The sequence below is a fragment of the Corvus cornix genome, chromosome 2, assembly GCF_000738735.6.
Source record: "Corvus cornix cornix isolate S_Up_H32 chromosome 2, ASM73873v5, whole genome shotgun sequence".
NCBI lineage: Eukaryota > Metazoa > Chordata > Aves > Passeriformes > Corvidae > Corvus > Corvus cornix.
In genome coordinates this window covers 121182392-121197797 of record NC_046333.1, presented here as the reverse complement: position 1 = coordinate 121197797, position 15406 = coordinate 121182392, and the positions used below count along the sequence as shown (strand labels likewise).

The following is a 15406-nucleotide window of genomic DNA, read 5'->3' as shown; positions in this document are numbered from 1 at the left end:
CTTGAGACATGAAAATGAGATTAAAATGAAATGAACATGAAAAGGCATGCTTGAGATATGACATCTGTCAGCCACCTGCTTAAATTATAGCTATCCAGTCAGGCCAGATGTACTGGTAGGTGTACTCAATTTTTACACCTATATTGCATGAAAGTTTCAGTGTTTGCAAACTGACTGTGGTTGCAACTCTTCATATACTCCTCTCTTCCTTTTATATGTGACGATACTTTTTTTTCAAGTGGTACAAAAAAGGCAAGCTTTCTAAGAGTTTCAAATGCTGAAGCATTACAGAAACCCTAAAACCAGCTTGTATTGTGGAGCAGGGTTGGTTTTTTGGTATGTCTTCTCAATACTTTGAATACAAGTTTTGACAGTTTACTTGAGCAAAGACATGATCTAAGAGGAAAAGTAGAATTTCAGTGATGAATTCATCATTGGTATGAAAACCTTGTAGGCAGGCTTTCCATGTACAGCTTGTTAAAGACTTAACTTTCTATAACATCCTTTATCTCTTGCATTTAAGGAAGACCACAATTAATAGAATACTGCACAGGTATCAATATCTTACAAATCTACTAATTTCAGCTGTGTTCAGCTTTTGAGCTTTATTTTTAACACTGATAATGAAAACACAGGAGGTGGCCCAGTCTAGTTGGTTATAGTCTTTGGTCTCCTATCTTTGTTAATAAAGGATAGAATCAATTTAGTATGGTTCTGAATTAATATAATTTTAAAATGTTTTAAAAGAAAGATACCAAGTTTAGTAATAGTATTACTTAGAGGCACGGACTTTCCACCTTTGTTGCTTGTCTAGTGCTTTCTCCTTCCATAACTGTTTTACTAGAAACAGGTTTCTGCAGAGGAGTTACAATAGGTTGAAATAATGTGGTATAAAGGGAAATAATATTGAAAAGGAAAACTTGTTAAAACCAGAGTGAAACATGGGTTTTCAGAAAATCGCAGGATACAGTAAAGTTTTTAGGGCATTCTAAATGCAAAGAGTTTTCAGCTTTTTCATTCTTACAGCTTTTAAAATATTTTTTGATAGGAGAGACTTCATTTAGTTTAGGTGAAAAGATTTCTGATTTGAGATTTGCTTGTTTGAGGAAAATAATCCTTTTCAATAGAGCATTGATAATTTCCCCAAAGCAGATTACCCTAGCTGGAAATCATCAAGGCATCAGGTCATTAAGTGAGGACGAAAGACTCTTGCTTCACCGCTCCCTGACACAAAGCTTTTTTCCCCCCGCCATTTTAGGCCCTGAGGTTGTCAACAGTCTTCCCTTTTGCTTTGAAACAAGCTGAGAGCCTCAGGCATTCCAGCAGGCTGTGTAACAAAGCCTTTTCACAACCTGCTTGGTGGAAAATCAGGTTATTCGTGAGCTCGTACATGGTGTCCACTCCTGTTGGCTTGTGGTTCTTTTCTGGTGGTCTCATCCTTCCTTGCAGGGCTGTGGTGCCTTTGATTTTATTTTTTGTGTCCATTAAAGTAGACTGAAAGAATGGGTGAAAAAGAAAGATACTCTTCGTTGACATCATTCTTAACTGCTGCTATGTGGTGGAGAAGAGAAAGTCAATCTGACCCACATATGAGACAGGACAGTCCAGCTGTTAACAGCATCAGGTCTGAGATTGAAAAAAAATATTCAAGCAATCTATAATATAAATAAGAAGTGACTTCTTGATTGCAGCCATAGCTGGTCCCTGAAAGGAAGCAATGCACAATGAAACCAGGGAAGGGTTTTTTGTCTGTAATATTGTTTTCCTTCCTTCAGCAGCTCGATAGGATGAACCTGATTTCTTCAGGTACACCTTTGCTTTTTTAAGTAGGGACTGAAAGGCTTTCGTGTGACAGCTGACAGATCTTACCCTCTGGGGAACTGTCTTTTGGTATAAAATGAAGTTGCCCTGTCAGCAAAATCAAAAACTTCATTAAAATAGCTGAACAGAACTGTAAATGGAGATGAGGTAGTTTCTTGTTATAACCTGGTTTCCTAAAGCAAAAAGGCTTTTGCAACCACCTTCTTTGTATATGTCTAGCTGCATGTTTCCTAATAATAACTTTTCAGTTTCTTGGGAGATCTCAATCCAGTCTGATGGAAAGCTAGCCAGCCTCACATGTGTCACACTCCTTTAAGTTTTAGGAAAACGCAAAGATGGGTTGTGGAGAATGTGTGGACATGTCCTTGGCTGATGAGAGGCTGAAGACAAATGTATCTTTGGGTAAGGACATCTGTGAAACTGCAGGATAGGGCTGCCATATACTGATGATGGCGTGGCTGGAGGCGGGCAGGTCTCCAGTGCAGGCAAGCTGCCTTTTGTCCCCAAAGGTGCTGTTGGTGACACAGCCCTTTGTGTGTCCCTCTCCCCAGGCTGGGGTTTTCGTAAGAGGTACCTGGTTGGTCTGTGTCAACCCCAAGCCATTGCACCCTCAGGGCTTCCAACCCCAGAGAAATCACTTTTAAGCAACTTGCATCCCAAAAGCCAGACCCTTTCCTCTCCAGAACTACACCAATCTCATCAGCAAACCTCTCTCCTTCTTCCCTGACATTTGATTCTCTTCACTTAAGCCACCCCATGATCTTCTCTTCAAGTTTCCCAACATGAAAGGTTCAAACCCATGGCAGCTGCTCCACCACTAGATTTCAGCCTGGTCCAAGGTGCTGCTTTGAGCCAGCTGTGCTCCCACTGGCTGCCCGTGTTCATTGCCTCTGCCTCCATGGTCAGCCTCCATGGATCTCTTGAAGTTATCTGTGTGGGGAAAAAAGCCCTCCCTTCCCCCACTCCTGGTTTTCAGATGTAAAAAAAAACTGGTTAGAAGCAGCAACTGTGAAAATTGAAGCCTATGAGCTATAAAACAGAGGGAATCTCTGGCAAGGACCTGTAAGTAACTCTAAGCCTGTAATTCTCTCTATTCACAGCCTTGCTCTAAAATACCCTGGCTGACCTTCCTGGCACATTGTGGGGAAAGTTCAAATATAGTCAAATGCAAAAATCTTTCATTTATACTTGCTGTCATTAGCTTCTGGAGCAGGAATATCAAAGCACAGTTTCTGGGACTGCTTGATGGGTTACAACTTACTCTAGTTTTAGTGGGTTTTTTGAGCCTACATTTTTTTGTGATTGTACTTGTAATTATTTTAGAAGTTCCCGGGATATTGATTTTCTCTGCATCTAAATAGGCATTTCAGCAAAGATATTAATGAAAATGTCCTTAGAGATGAGGATTAGGAGCAGCACAAGGAATAAAGTAACTCTCATTAGGCTGGAGACTTTTTCTTCTGGGTATAAAATGCCAGTGGAGCATTCTGAAGTATTTGCATGAAAAGACTCTATGTCCCATCTGTATTTATAGATTGCAGAGTGGGAGATGCAGACAGTGCATACCTGGAATTAGACAATTATTTTAGATGGTGGAAAGCAGGAGGGAAATTTTCAAATTAGACTGTGAGAATGTAACCATGTGACTTACTCCAATTAATAGGAACTGCATAGTGCAGTCTCTATGCACCACTTTGAAAATTTCCCTGGGTGTTTTTCTTTGAATATTTATGCAATCAGAATAATATGCAGGCAATGAAGCAAAAGCCAGTGTAAATACAGAGTGATCATGTAATTTTGCACGTTTTTAATTATTGACATAAACTCCACTATTGTCCAGAAATAAAAAATGCATATGAATGAAGTAGTTAAACACAAAAGAAGACTGTTTCAGCAATTATTTAGAAAGGAAATATTTTTTAAAATTTATTCCTAATGAAGTCACTAAACTTGCTGCACATTTAGCAAACGTATTTAAAATCTTTACTCTCATGTATGTTAAAAACCCCCAAAATACAGATTATTGCATCACTCTAGAGGAGATGTTTATGTCAGTCGGATCACCAGATATCAAACAAGCTTCTGGTAATGTATGCAGAGTCTTAATTTGATCTCTATATTGGGTTAAACTGATTCTTTGTATTCTGAAGACTGTAGCTGCACTGAAGGATGATATGAGAAAGGGGTAGGAGGTCAAAGGAAAGGCCTCTGCATTTGCTTCAGAACCCATCTATCCACTGTGTCCTGTGTCCAGTTACTGCTGGCTTAGTAAAAGACACATGGTGCTTATCATTAATTAAGTCACAAATGGTGTTAATTTTATTATCCACTGAGCTTTCATTCAACATCATAAATCCAAATCAAGGCTCGTGGTTTTTGATTGTCAGTTCAGCTCAGGGAAAGATTGAAAGATGAAGCAGTTATGTCTGAAAACAAGTATCATATGGTGTCTGCATCCCCTCCAAAACTCAAGAGCCACAGAACTAATTTCAGCTGTTAGTATATTACTGTACCACCGTGGCTTTCCCAGGACAGATGCAGCAGGTCAAAAAATGACAATGCCTGTAAAATGAGAATAATTCTAAGTCAATATAACCCTTAAAAAACCTGTCATGAAAAGTAGATATTCTGCAGCTTTCCCTGTCTACCAAGTGGTTTTCACATTTTGGAGTCTTGTCAAACCAAGCAGCAATCTTCTGCCAAATAATTCCATCACCAATTAGTCTGTCATGGGCTTTGTCAGTTCATCCTAACTTCCCTGCCCTATAGACTGAATGTTGGATGCAAAAGATCAGAGAAAAGAAATGTTTTTCTTTCTCTCTGTGTAACACAGCCTTAACCCAAAGATCCTCATCTGCTGAAGCAGTGAAGCAACAAAATTCCTCCCCAACACCCCAGACCCCAAACTCAAAAAAGAAACAGTCACATCTCCAGTAGGACCAAGAGTCTCACACCCTTCCTAGCAAGAAATGGTTAGAGGGGTAAGGAGAAGTATAAATTGATCAATATCAGAGAGACTGATCCCCTACATGTCACGAACAAAATACAAGCACCTTCTCGATCCTATAGAAAATCGAAGAGAATAAATTCCCCTGGCAAGTACATGTGGGTATTCCCCCAGAGAAGGACAGTTTAGCTGGCTTGTGTAAAGAAAGACAAATTGTGTAAATTGAGTAACCAAAAAGTAAATTGAGAGAGCTGCTAGGTGAATGTGGGCAGCCTCAGTGGGCAGCTCATGAACAGCTGGAGAGCAAAACTTTGAGCCACCCAGCTCGTGTTGCCACAGGAGTGTCCTTACTGCCAATATAATTCAGAATATGAGTGATTCCTACTTCAGTGGTTCAGATCAAGAGAGCTGAGAGAGTGAACAAAAAAGTGATTTAATAAATACATCCACACATTTTTCTTATCTTCAAACTCAAGAGGAGGGAGGTAAGAGTCTGACACGCCATAGGGCAGTCACCCCTGCGTGGGAGAACAAACTCCTAGGAAGGCATTTGTAATGCAGTTAGGGGAGAGACACCAGCGTGTTGGACAAGGCATAAATGTTAAATGATAAATGTTTTCTGAAAAGTAATTTCCGGAGCTAGCAAGGAATTATGTAAATGGAGAAATAATCAGATAAGGTGATCAAGAGTGAAGAAATGAAACAGTCTTTCAGAGTGCAGTTATGAAAAGATGATGGGGATGCATTTAGCAGTATTCAGCTAATGAAGTCAGAGTTGTAATTGCAGGCAGGTGAGAAAAGCAAACAAATTTTAAATGATAAATCAGTATGTTTTTTAGACTTGGAGGAAGTCAGGACAGTTGTTTTTTTTTTTTTCTTTTTTTAATTTCTATTTTGTGAATCCATTTGCACATTTCAGAAGTATGTTCTTTGGAATTTTCAAATCATGGAGCTAATCCAAGATCAATTCAAGTGAAGAAAATTTACTGGATTTACTCCTTTCAGTAGAACCAACCCTACGGAGATGTTAATTTGGATAGCATGGCGTTTGATGTGAGGCAGGGAAGGATGCTGTGGCTTATTAGTTCTTCTGGGATGGAAGGAAAGAAGCACATTGTCATATGCTAAAGGAGATATTAAATGTCATCCCCTTGAGCACATGACACCTATTTGGAAATCTTATGAAGTCTGGGTATCACTATTTTTATCATATATTAGGCTTTTTCCACATTTCCACTGATGTCTGAGTGTTTCATGTTTATTGACTGTTAAATGACATCACTGCTGTCTGATTGCAAATACTTTGCATTACTATTAGTTCTCAGCTATTTGAGGGAAGATTCATTGGTATTATCCATGGATATTTCTAGCAAGAGAAAAGCTACACATGCTTAAACAGAGCTAAAGTTGGAAATTCGGCAGGTATCTTTAAGCAGTGTAGTGCAGTTTTATTAAAACAGAGAAACTTATGTCTTGCAAAGTTACAAGCAAGCTTAGGTGAGTGTAAAGATTTAGCAAATCAGTGTCTCAAACCAATCTCTTAAATCACTGTGATTTATTGGGTTTTTATTCATAGTCATGAATTTCTAAACCAAATGTAAACAGAAGACTTCAAACCTCTTATTCAGGGTCTCTAAAGTCCACTTCTCTTACTAAATTAATAGGAAACATTTTTACTGCATATTAACTTACAGCTGTTTTCTCATTGCCATTCACTTCAAGTCGTTTTATTGTACCCATTCAAATTTTGAGAAACTGGTGTCTTGGAGAACTTCAGTGCATCCAAACATGATGAAATGACCTGTTTCCTGCAACCTGGACTGTGAGGATGTAGACTCCAGCCAACAGTACACAGCCCTCTTGAGGTCAGAAGGATGACTGATGGGTACCACAGTCCACCTTTGGATTGGACTGGAGGGCAGTGGCCTGGGCTGGAGCAGACCCCAGCACGGGTTGACAGTAACCTTGTAACATAGGACCTGCTCAAATGCATTTCATCCTGCACGTTCATCAGATAGTAAAAATGATTTTAGGCAAGGCCCTGTTGGATTGATATAAAAATAGTTGATCTAGAAGTTGCTGCTTTGGGATGCATGCTGCATAACTATATGCTATTATTTACTTACTGACCAGAAAAATGAGAGGCAAATCCTGTAATTCATCAGCTGGTAGAGAAAGATTAGTATAAACCCCCTGCTGTGCTTGGTATACCACATATGTCCGAGGCCAATTACTGTGAAGCTGATTCTGTTTTAATTCAAGCTTTAGAGATGCACACACAGTATTTTATAGTACTTTGGAGGTGAAAGTATTGAGTGTGTTCTCATTTAAAAAAAAAAAAAAACCAAAACCAAAACCAACAAAAACTCAAAAAAACCCTGACTGAAAACAAGGAGGATTTTATGAGAGAGGAGATGGGAGAAGAGAAATTCACTCTAGGGCTATCACTGCTGCTTTGTGGCAGCTCTTTTGGGTTTCACAGAGGGACAAGGGGCAGCCACTTTCAATCCCTTGGATTTCCCCTCTTTACAACTGTTCCTGAGACCACCACACGGTTCCTGAGACTACCACACAGTTCCTGAGACTATTTCTGAATTCAAAACCATTCTAGATACAGATTAAGGTTCAGGACGGGGAGCCTTCCTTCTGGATGCTTGAGGGATGGGTAAGCACTTCATCAGTGGCTGCAGGGGCTGGGGATGCTTTAGTGTATGGCCACAGCCCACTGGGGCTTGGTGGAGCAGGAGGTGTCCTCAGCCAGGGCAATGAAGCCCTTGTGTCCCAGGCACCAAAAGGCATCACATGCAGTGTTCAGTCTCCAGCAGTTTAATTTTGACTTTGTTTCAATAGCCAGTCGTCTGCGGTGGAATCCATTGGTGGAATATATTTCAAACTAGTGCATTTTCAGGCTACTAAAGCTACTAAACTTTCCAAGGTGTCTCTAATTTAGGCTTTTGTGCTTTCCAAATGAGCTATGAAAAATCAGCCTCGTTACAAAAAATACCCTGCTTGTGATTACAATGGCACTAGATGCACCAAAGACAAATAAGCATTTCTGAGTTGCACTCAACACATTCCTTACACTGATAGCAGACAGATTGCAATTTTTTAAAAATCAAATTATAAGAATTAAAAACAGATTACTCAGCTTGGTTTCAAGTTTTTCATGCAGTTGTCTTCTGTTGTGTGTAGCTCTGTGTCCTGTTCTCCTTATTATACTGCATTCTTCTGGTACCACTGCATGAAAAGCATTCTGCCTCTGCTCAGTGTGCAGCACCCGTGCTGTGTCTCTCAGCTCATAAACTGGCATCCAGTGCAAGGTGCATTTTCATTTGTCTGTGCCCAGTTTAGCAACACTGTTTAATGGAGGTGGTTGTGTATGGAGGTTCCTGCGCTGTAGAAGGCAAAGCACCCTTAAAGATACATTTTCAGAACTTCCTCAGGTGAATCACTAGGGTGGATATGAATGCTTCACTCTTTTGGACATGCAGATGTGGTATAAGACAGAGGGGCAAGGTATAGGATTTGATTTTTTAGATACTGGAATCAAAATTTCACTTGTTCTTAATTCTTGTGAAACTCACTTGAAATCCTTGTTTTAACCTATTTCCCTCTAAATTAGTGACAGGTTTGCAGGGAGAAAATTTCTGGCTGCTGTCTGTGATTTTTTTTTCCCCTGGAGCCCAGGTTTGAAAGGGATCTGTCATCTTGTGTTTGTGGGCTCAAAGTGTCGGTGTAATTATGAATAATTGGTTTAAGAATTAAATATTTCTTCAGAAAGGTAGATTTTCAAGCAGGATATATATGTAGAAAATCTGTATAATGCCCATAATAAAAAAAAAACCCAACAAACTTATTAGTAGCCTGGAAGTATCCAAGCAGTAAAAAGAGTTTAAGCTTTGTTTACATTTTGGCTGCAAGAGGTGCCTCTCTTTAAGTTTTTAGATAAACAAACCAAAGCTGCTGTTTTCATTAGCATGTAACACAGCCCCCAGTTTCCTTACCTGAGAGAACATTAAACTACAATTCAGTGGCAGAAAGCAATTTGATCTCTTGCAAATATGAGTCTTGATAAACCTTACACTATGGAAAAAAACCCCAACAAACCAACCTTCAAATTTCGTACCTATTGACATTGCTTAATAAAAACATCTCGAGTGCTGGTGCTTCTGGGTGTGTTTCCAATAGCAATGTGATTGCAAGGCTCTGTGGATAAAGTTACCAATCCTTTGAATTCTGACCTTCAGTCTAAAACAGCTTTAGAGGTTACTCTTTTTCCGATTTGTGAGATTGCAGAGAAAAAGTTAATGCTGCTGGAAGGAAGAGGGGGAGGGAGCTGGGCTTGGAGATGAGAACTGGGTCTTTGAAGCCATCTGAGAAGTTTTTCTCTGGCCTTGATTTATAACAACAAATATTGGCAGTCTGAGTCAGTAATTATATGAAGTTTCAAAATAGAGACGAATGCTCTATTTTGAAACTTCAGTGAATACAATTACTATTGAGACCCAATTGATTCTAAGGGAAATTATACTGTTCTTGGGGCAGCTGTAGCCATCAAAACCCGAGAGTAGATTAAGTCCATCATCTGTTTCTATAGGGAGGGGACACCTCAAAACTGGGTCCCCTGCATTGACTGGAAGTGTCTCTCTCCCCTGAGGATGAGGGTTTGGATGCTCATCTTCAACTAAGTGCTTCATTTTAGATGGTTACACACAGGTGAGAATCTAGCCTCTGCTGAATAAATGATGGTCATGGTATAATTACTGTAAGGCTTAGAAGAATTTATTGTGTTAAATTTCTTAAAAACAGTTTCTAGGAAAAACAATGAAGCAAGTATAAAAGAAATGACAGCACTATCTTAACTTAGACTTCCACTTTGTCATTTGACTTACGAGGCCCACAATGTGGGATATTTATGCATGTCACTTTTAGAAGATACTTTACTGTTCCAGATCACTGTAAGAAAAATTTGTATGACTGAATGTTTCAAAGTTAAGGATGTACATATTTACTGTATTCAGATAACGCAAGGTTTGTAATTTGAATGTATGTTTATGAGTCACTTATATTAGTCATAAATGCAGGTTTGTCTTAATAATTTGTCAAAGTGAGCCTGAGTTGCTGTTCTTTCAATTTTCTTTCTAATTCTAAATGCTTTAATCAATAATTATTTTCTCTATATAATATTTTTAGGGTTTTTTGTGCAGCCTTATATGTCAGGAGCTGAAAAATTACGTAATAATTGTCACAAATAACTAAAATACAGTAATGATCCACTGCTCCATCTACTGTTGAACAATGACATGAATAGCACTTTGGAAAAAAAAGTATGGAATGCATTTAGGAAATAATAACAAAATGGAATCTGCAACAAATAAACCTATTATTTCTGTATTTAGTGAACAAATATATTTTTCTTGCAGAGTAAAGTATTCTGAGTATGACTTTAATTCAAAGTTGAAAAACAAAGAGGAACTTCCATCTTCCTTTTCACCTTATAGGAGGTGCTGACAAAATGGTTTTTGTTCATGTTAGTGGGAAAATTTGGAGAAAAGACAGTCTAGTATTACTGAGCTGACTCATGTCATACAGTGTGCTGTATTTATATCACTGGCAAAAATGTAAGTTATTGCTGAGGAAAAAAAATTTGCAATGGTTTCTAACTTTATTCTAGTAGCACTAAAAGAAAGATGAGGAAGGCTGAAACAGTCCTGGGAGGATGAACTATGGAAAAATGGCATGTGTGTGAAATGATGTGTTTTATAGTCTTCACAGAACAACAGGACTTGATTATTTTGTCAGCTCACTGGTAATCTCTCATTTGTAGTGTGTTCTTCCTGCAACCCAATCTTCCGAGGAGCTACTGATTATAGCTTTTATCACCCGTTAGAATGCTAGCAAGCTGCTTCTCATCATCAGTGGTGCATTTGGTTTGACTTGTTCATTTTTATAAGCAAATTATTATTCACATATCACAGTGAAGGATGATTATTTTCAAATTTTAGGCAGATATGTTTCCATGCTGAGCTGGAGGAAAAGCCTGAATGTCAATTAGAAAAATTAACTGTTTCTGAAGGATGCTCACAGATTGCAATTTACTCCTTTCATTTCACCCCCTATCTTGTAAACAGATAATTCTTCAAATAACTTTCTTCAGAGATTTATGTTGTCTTCAGCAGGACTTCTTTTACAAATAGTTACTAATGTGTGTATGTGTCTTTTGAGCAGAGGTTTTTGTGCAACAAATAAAAGTAACACTCCACTGATTCTTAGGTACTGTAGACAGTATTAAAAGTCCCCCTGTAAAACTTGAACTTTATTGGAAAATGAAAGGTAATTTTGTAAAGTTCAGTTTAATAGCTAAGACATTGCTTAGATGAAGACTACGTAGTTGGAAAAGCTACATTACTCTTAAACCTGGAGTAGATCTCAGAGCTCTGCCCTCAGGATGTCACAAATCTGGTGTCTCAGTCTTTAGGGAAAAGCCATCACTTTTGGGTAGAGCATCTACTTCACATGATCTGGAGACCAAAGCTTTTCAGTATTTTTGTGTGGCAATCATTACCTTCATGAGATTTCTAGGGTGTTAAAAAATACCCAAAGGGAAATGATAGTATTAGATACATTTAAAATTTAAGTTAATCTAGGAAACCTTTCCTTCACCCTGACAAGGTACTTTTTTATTTTGCAGTTAGAGTACTGAGTATGTCTATAATTTACACTACTGGCACCTGTAAATATATATATATATATATGCACACTATTTTTTCCTCCCTTTAACATAATGCTTTTAAGATGCAACAAATCTACTGAAAAAACAAGCATGCTTTCACTTTGGAGAGTGAAAAATTGAGCTATGCTAAGGTATTTGCTTTCAAATTAGACTGAACACTTCTTCTGTGGACAATCTCTGCATTTTTTTTGTATCATGTCAAGAACTCTTTCAGAATCATATGTAAGTCATGCATTCATTCAAAAAGCTAAATCAGCATCTACTTAAGATTAATAAAGATTACTATTTCCTATTTTAAATTGTACTAAATGGTTCTGTAATTCGTACTGAATTGGTGGATCAAAAACAACTGCAGTTGCGTGCAACCTGGGGCCAGCAGTTCATACGTGTTTTGGCTAAGGACGATGGTTAACAGCACATACCTTTTCTTATAACACATTACACACAGACTTTAATTCAATTTTAATTTTGTCTAACACATCTTGGAAGAATATAATTAATTTTTTCTTCTTAGTCACACTGATAGTTTTTGGACAGAACACTTAAAATAGTTGATTTCTGTCACTTTTATTGTTTGTGTTTACCAAGGTCTTTCTACTTTTGCTCACATGAGTAGCATGAGACAATGCGGGCTCCTGTCAAATGCTGCAAACTTCTGTTCCAGCCAGGGATGTCTCTAGGCAACAGCTGCTATGTGTAAGATAAAACTTGTATGGAGGCATAGGAGGGATATTGCTGCTTCTGAGGGTTCTGACGTTGCACTGCAGTTGTTATGGGAAGAGCCAGGCAGTGGCTTTCAGGAGCAATGGGATGCATCTTTTGCTTTAATGAAGTGTGGTCTTCCTAGGCCTATTTCTGATGCTAAATATTTCAGTAGTATTTCCTACTTGGAGACAAACATACGAACATCCCGCTGTTCCATATCCATCTTACATCTAATTTTTCTTAATTACCAGAACATCTGTAATCGTGGCACCTAAGCGCCCAGTAAATGTTGTGTTCCAGATGGACCCATTTTACTTGTGCTAAAACAAGTGTGTGACACTGCATATGAAGTTAAAACCATATTGCATGAGTAATGGTTGTAATAATATACCTGATAGCTTGTTGTTTGATATTATGTAATAGGCCTGGTCCTTTACCTCTTAGGACTCTTGAGATGCCAGCTGCATTAATGGGAATGCAGAATCAGGGCAAATTTAGGCATGATGTAAAAATCTACAAATCCCACTGAAATCTCTGTTCCAAACCCAGTGTTAGTGCAATTGTGGTTTGAAAATGGTGTTGGGTGCCAGTGACCAACAACCCACCCTGCACTGATTTGGTATGCAGTTACTGGGAAGAACAAACCCCAAAAGATAAGTAAACAAACCCCTTTCAAGTAGGTTTCAAATCGGTGCGGTGCTCAGCTGTCATAATTAGATTACCTATTGAAATAAAAAGAACTGCACTCACTTAAACCAAATGAGGATCTGGTCCAGAGTATCAGCTGTAGGACAAGTTCATAGGTTAGACCCTATTGTGGGGTAATGATATACACTAATCTGAAGTCCAATCTTCAGACATCAGATAAAGAACTTTAAGGCACTGTTTAATGGCTGTATAAACACAGAGGACCCTCCTTTATCTCATAGCCCCCATCTAGATCATTTATATGGCTTCAGTTCCCATACTGTCTACATGCCATACTACAGAAGAGATTAAAAATTCAAAGCTGATTCTTTTCTTGCAATGCATCGTCAACACCCTTTTTCTGATCATCTTAGCCTCTGTGTAATTTATCCCATGTTTATCGTCACATCAAGCTCTGTACGTGTGTGTGGGGATCTGTCTTACTTTAATTAAATACAGAGACTGGGCACACTCCTGAAGTTATTACTTAGATAAAACTCCCAATAGGGACTACAAACTAGCCAACAATAAACCTGTTTCACTGACCTTTACATTTAAAATACTAAAATGTATTCATATATTTGCGCTATTTCAACAATGGAATGAAATAGATTTGTGCAAAAAATTACATGCATCATTGAAGTCACAGTCTTTTTTTTAAAATAATTTTTTTATTTCCATAGCATCATTTAAGTTTTGCTATTTTTGAGAAAGGTTTTTGGGTTACATTTTCCAGTGTTACCTCACAACAACAATATGATATTTTTTGAGTTTTTCTTCTAGAAAATAATTCGTTTCTGCTTCATTAAAGTGTGTGCCTGATATTTTTCATTTAATAGATATCCTACAGTCAGTGAAGCAAGACGTGTGTTTTTATATTGGACTGGGTAGGACTTTCAAAAAATGGTCTTATTAACACTGGTAAAGAATTCAGCGGTAAGCATTTTCCAGAAGATCATGGCTGTTCCAAAAAAGCATACAGTTCAGAATGATTGCATAGCCTTGTGTTTCAGGGTTTCAGTGATTTTTACCTGACGAAACTGTGTGACTCCATAATAAGTAATTTGTATTTCTTTCACAGTTTAATATAGAGCATGGTAAATAGTTTTCTTGGCATGAGATGTGGTTTGTGACTCTGAAGAAGTGATGGGATTGTGTTTGTGCTGGCTACGCAGACGGGCCCAATCGAAAGCTGCTTATTTTGACCTGGGTTCCCATATATGGTGTGTGACTGTCCCGAGATCCCTTTTCTCCGCTAAACAAAATGAAATCCTAGGTGCCTTTTCAGCTCGAGGTTGACTTGTAGCTTTGCAAACCGATCTGCTTTCCTGAAGTATTCCCAATGTACTTGCTACAAAATAATGTCTCACTTACTGGGATGTAGTAGCCAGAAGATATTTCTCCTCTAGAAGTATTGCTTTCATTCACAGATTAGTTAATTGAAGGTAAGGATATATTAGCAGTGAATAACCGCAGGTTTTTGTAAAGAGTAAAAAAGTTCTGTTTCAATCTGTTTATACAGTATAAAGTTGGGGGGGTGTTGATTTTTGGTTTTGGTTTGGTTTGGTTTATTTAGATTTAGTACTTTAGACCTGGCGTGGTATTAAGACTTCTTTTTTGTACTACAAGTCGTTATGCTGTTTTCCTCATCATATTTGGATTATGTGTACTGAAAAAAAGCATAGAAAAATTAGTGTTACGTGTAGTGAAACATACTGTCTGCAAAGTGGAAATGCTCCGGAGAATGCTGGTCAAATTTAGTTACCATGTATGTTACAATGTTTTCTTAACATAATGTATATATTTTTAAAAGAGTTGTTGGGTTTTTTTTTTCATTGCGAGCAACTAAAAGTTCTGTAATAGAAAAGCATCATAAACCCATTTCAGTTTAATGGCTTACTAATTAAATTACTTAATTACTTATTGATTGGTAAAAGCTAAGCTTTAGAGTTACTGTTACTTAATGCACAAATTTAACTCTGTGCATCCATCTCTCTCTTCTTTGGAAACATTTATAAAGTCTGTGGAAACAGCCTTTACACAGTTTTAAATTTTAAAACTTAAGTAAGTGATTAGTAATAATTAAAATACGAATTTGACTATATTTACAATTGGTTTTAGGCGTACAGATATTTAATAGTTTACGTGGTTTAAACCATTTTAAAAGTTCCAGATATTTCATTTAATAAATACCCTTAAATTGGAGAAGGCTAGCTTAAATAGTTTTAGCAGACCCTTTCTTTACAAGGTTGCAAGAATCTCAGATATTTGAGAACAAATCTGTTACATATCCAATCAAAACGGCATGTCCGGGCGTGCATGCTGGTTGTATGCTTAAGAGCCTCTATGAGTATCCCTATTTAGCTTCTCTCATTGATATAATGTTGGTGTAATTCCAGTTATTCTATTAGGACGGCTTTAGATTAAACCCAGCTTATAAGAGGGGATGCATCTACGCACAATTCAACTTTCTAAATGAGGAGGGACCCGAGGGATTTTCAGGAGTTTTTCTG

General features: G+C 37.8%; 1 protein-coding gene across 9 annotated transcripts in view; it reads left to right on the top strand.

The window, feature by feature from the left end:
* Positions 1-15406, top strand: part of EYA1 (EYA transcriptional coactivator and phosphatase 1) — a 163897-nt gene that overhangs the window by 52690 nt on the left and 95801 nt on the right. Inside the window, exon 1 of one of the 9 annotated variants that reach the window (XM_019289013.3) lies at positions 14179-14338. The exons of the other annotated variants lie outside the window; for them this stretch is intronic. The gene's annotated coding sequence lies outside the window, so the exon portion shown is untranslated. Of the gene's footprint in view, positions 1-14178; positions 14339-15406 lie in introns of those variants that run through there. 9 annotated transcript variants of the gene reach the window in all.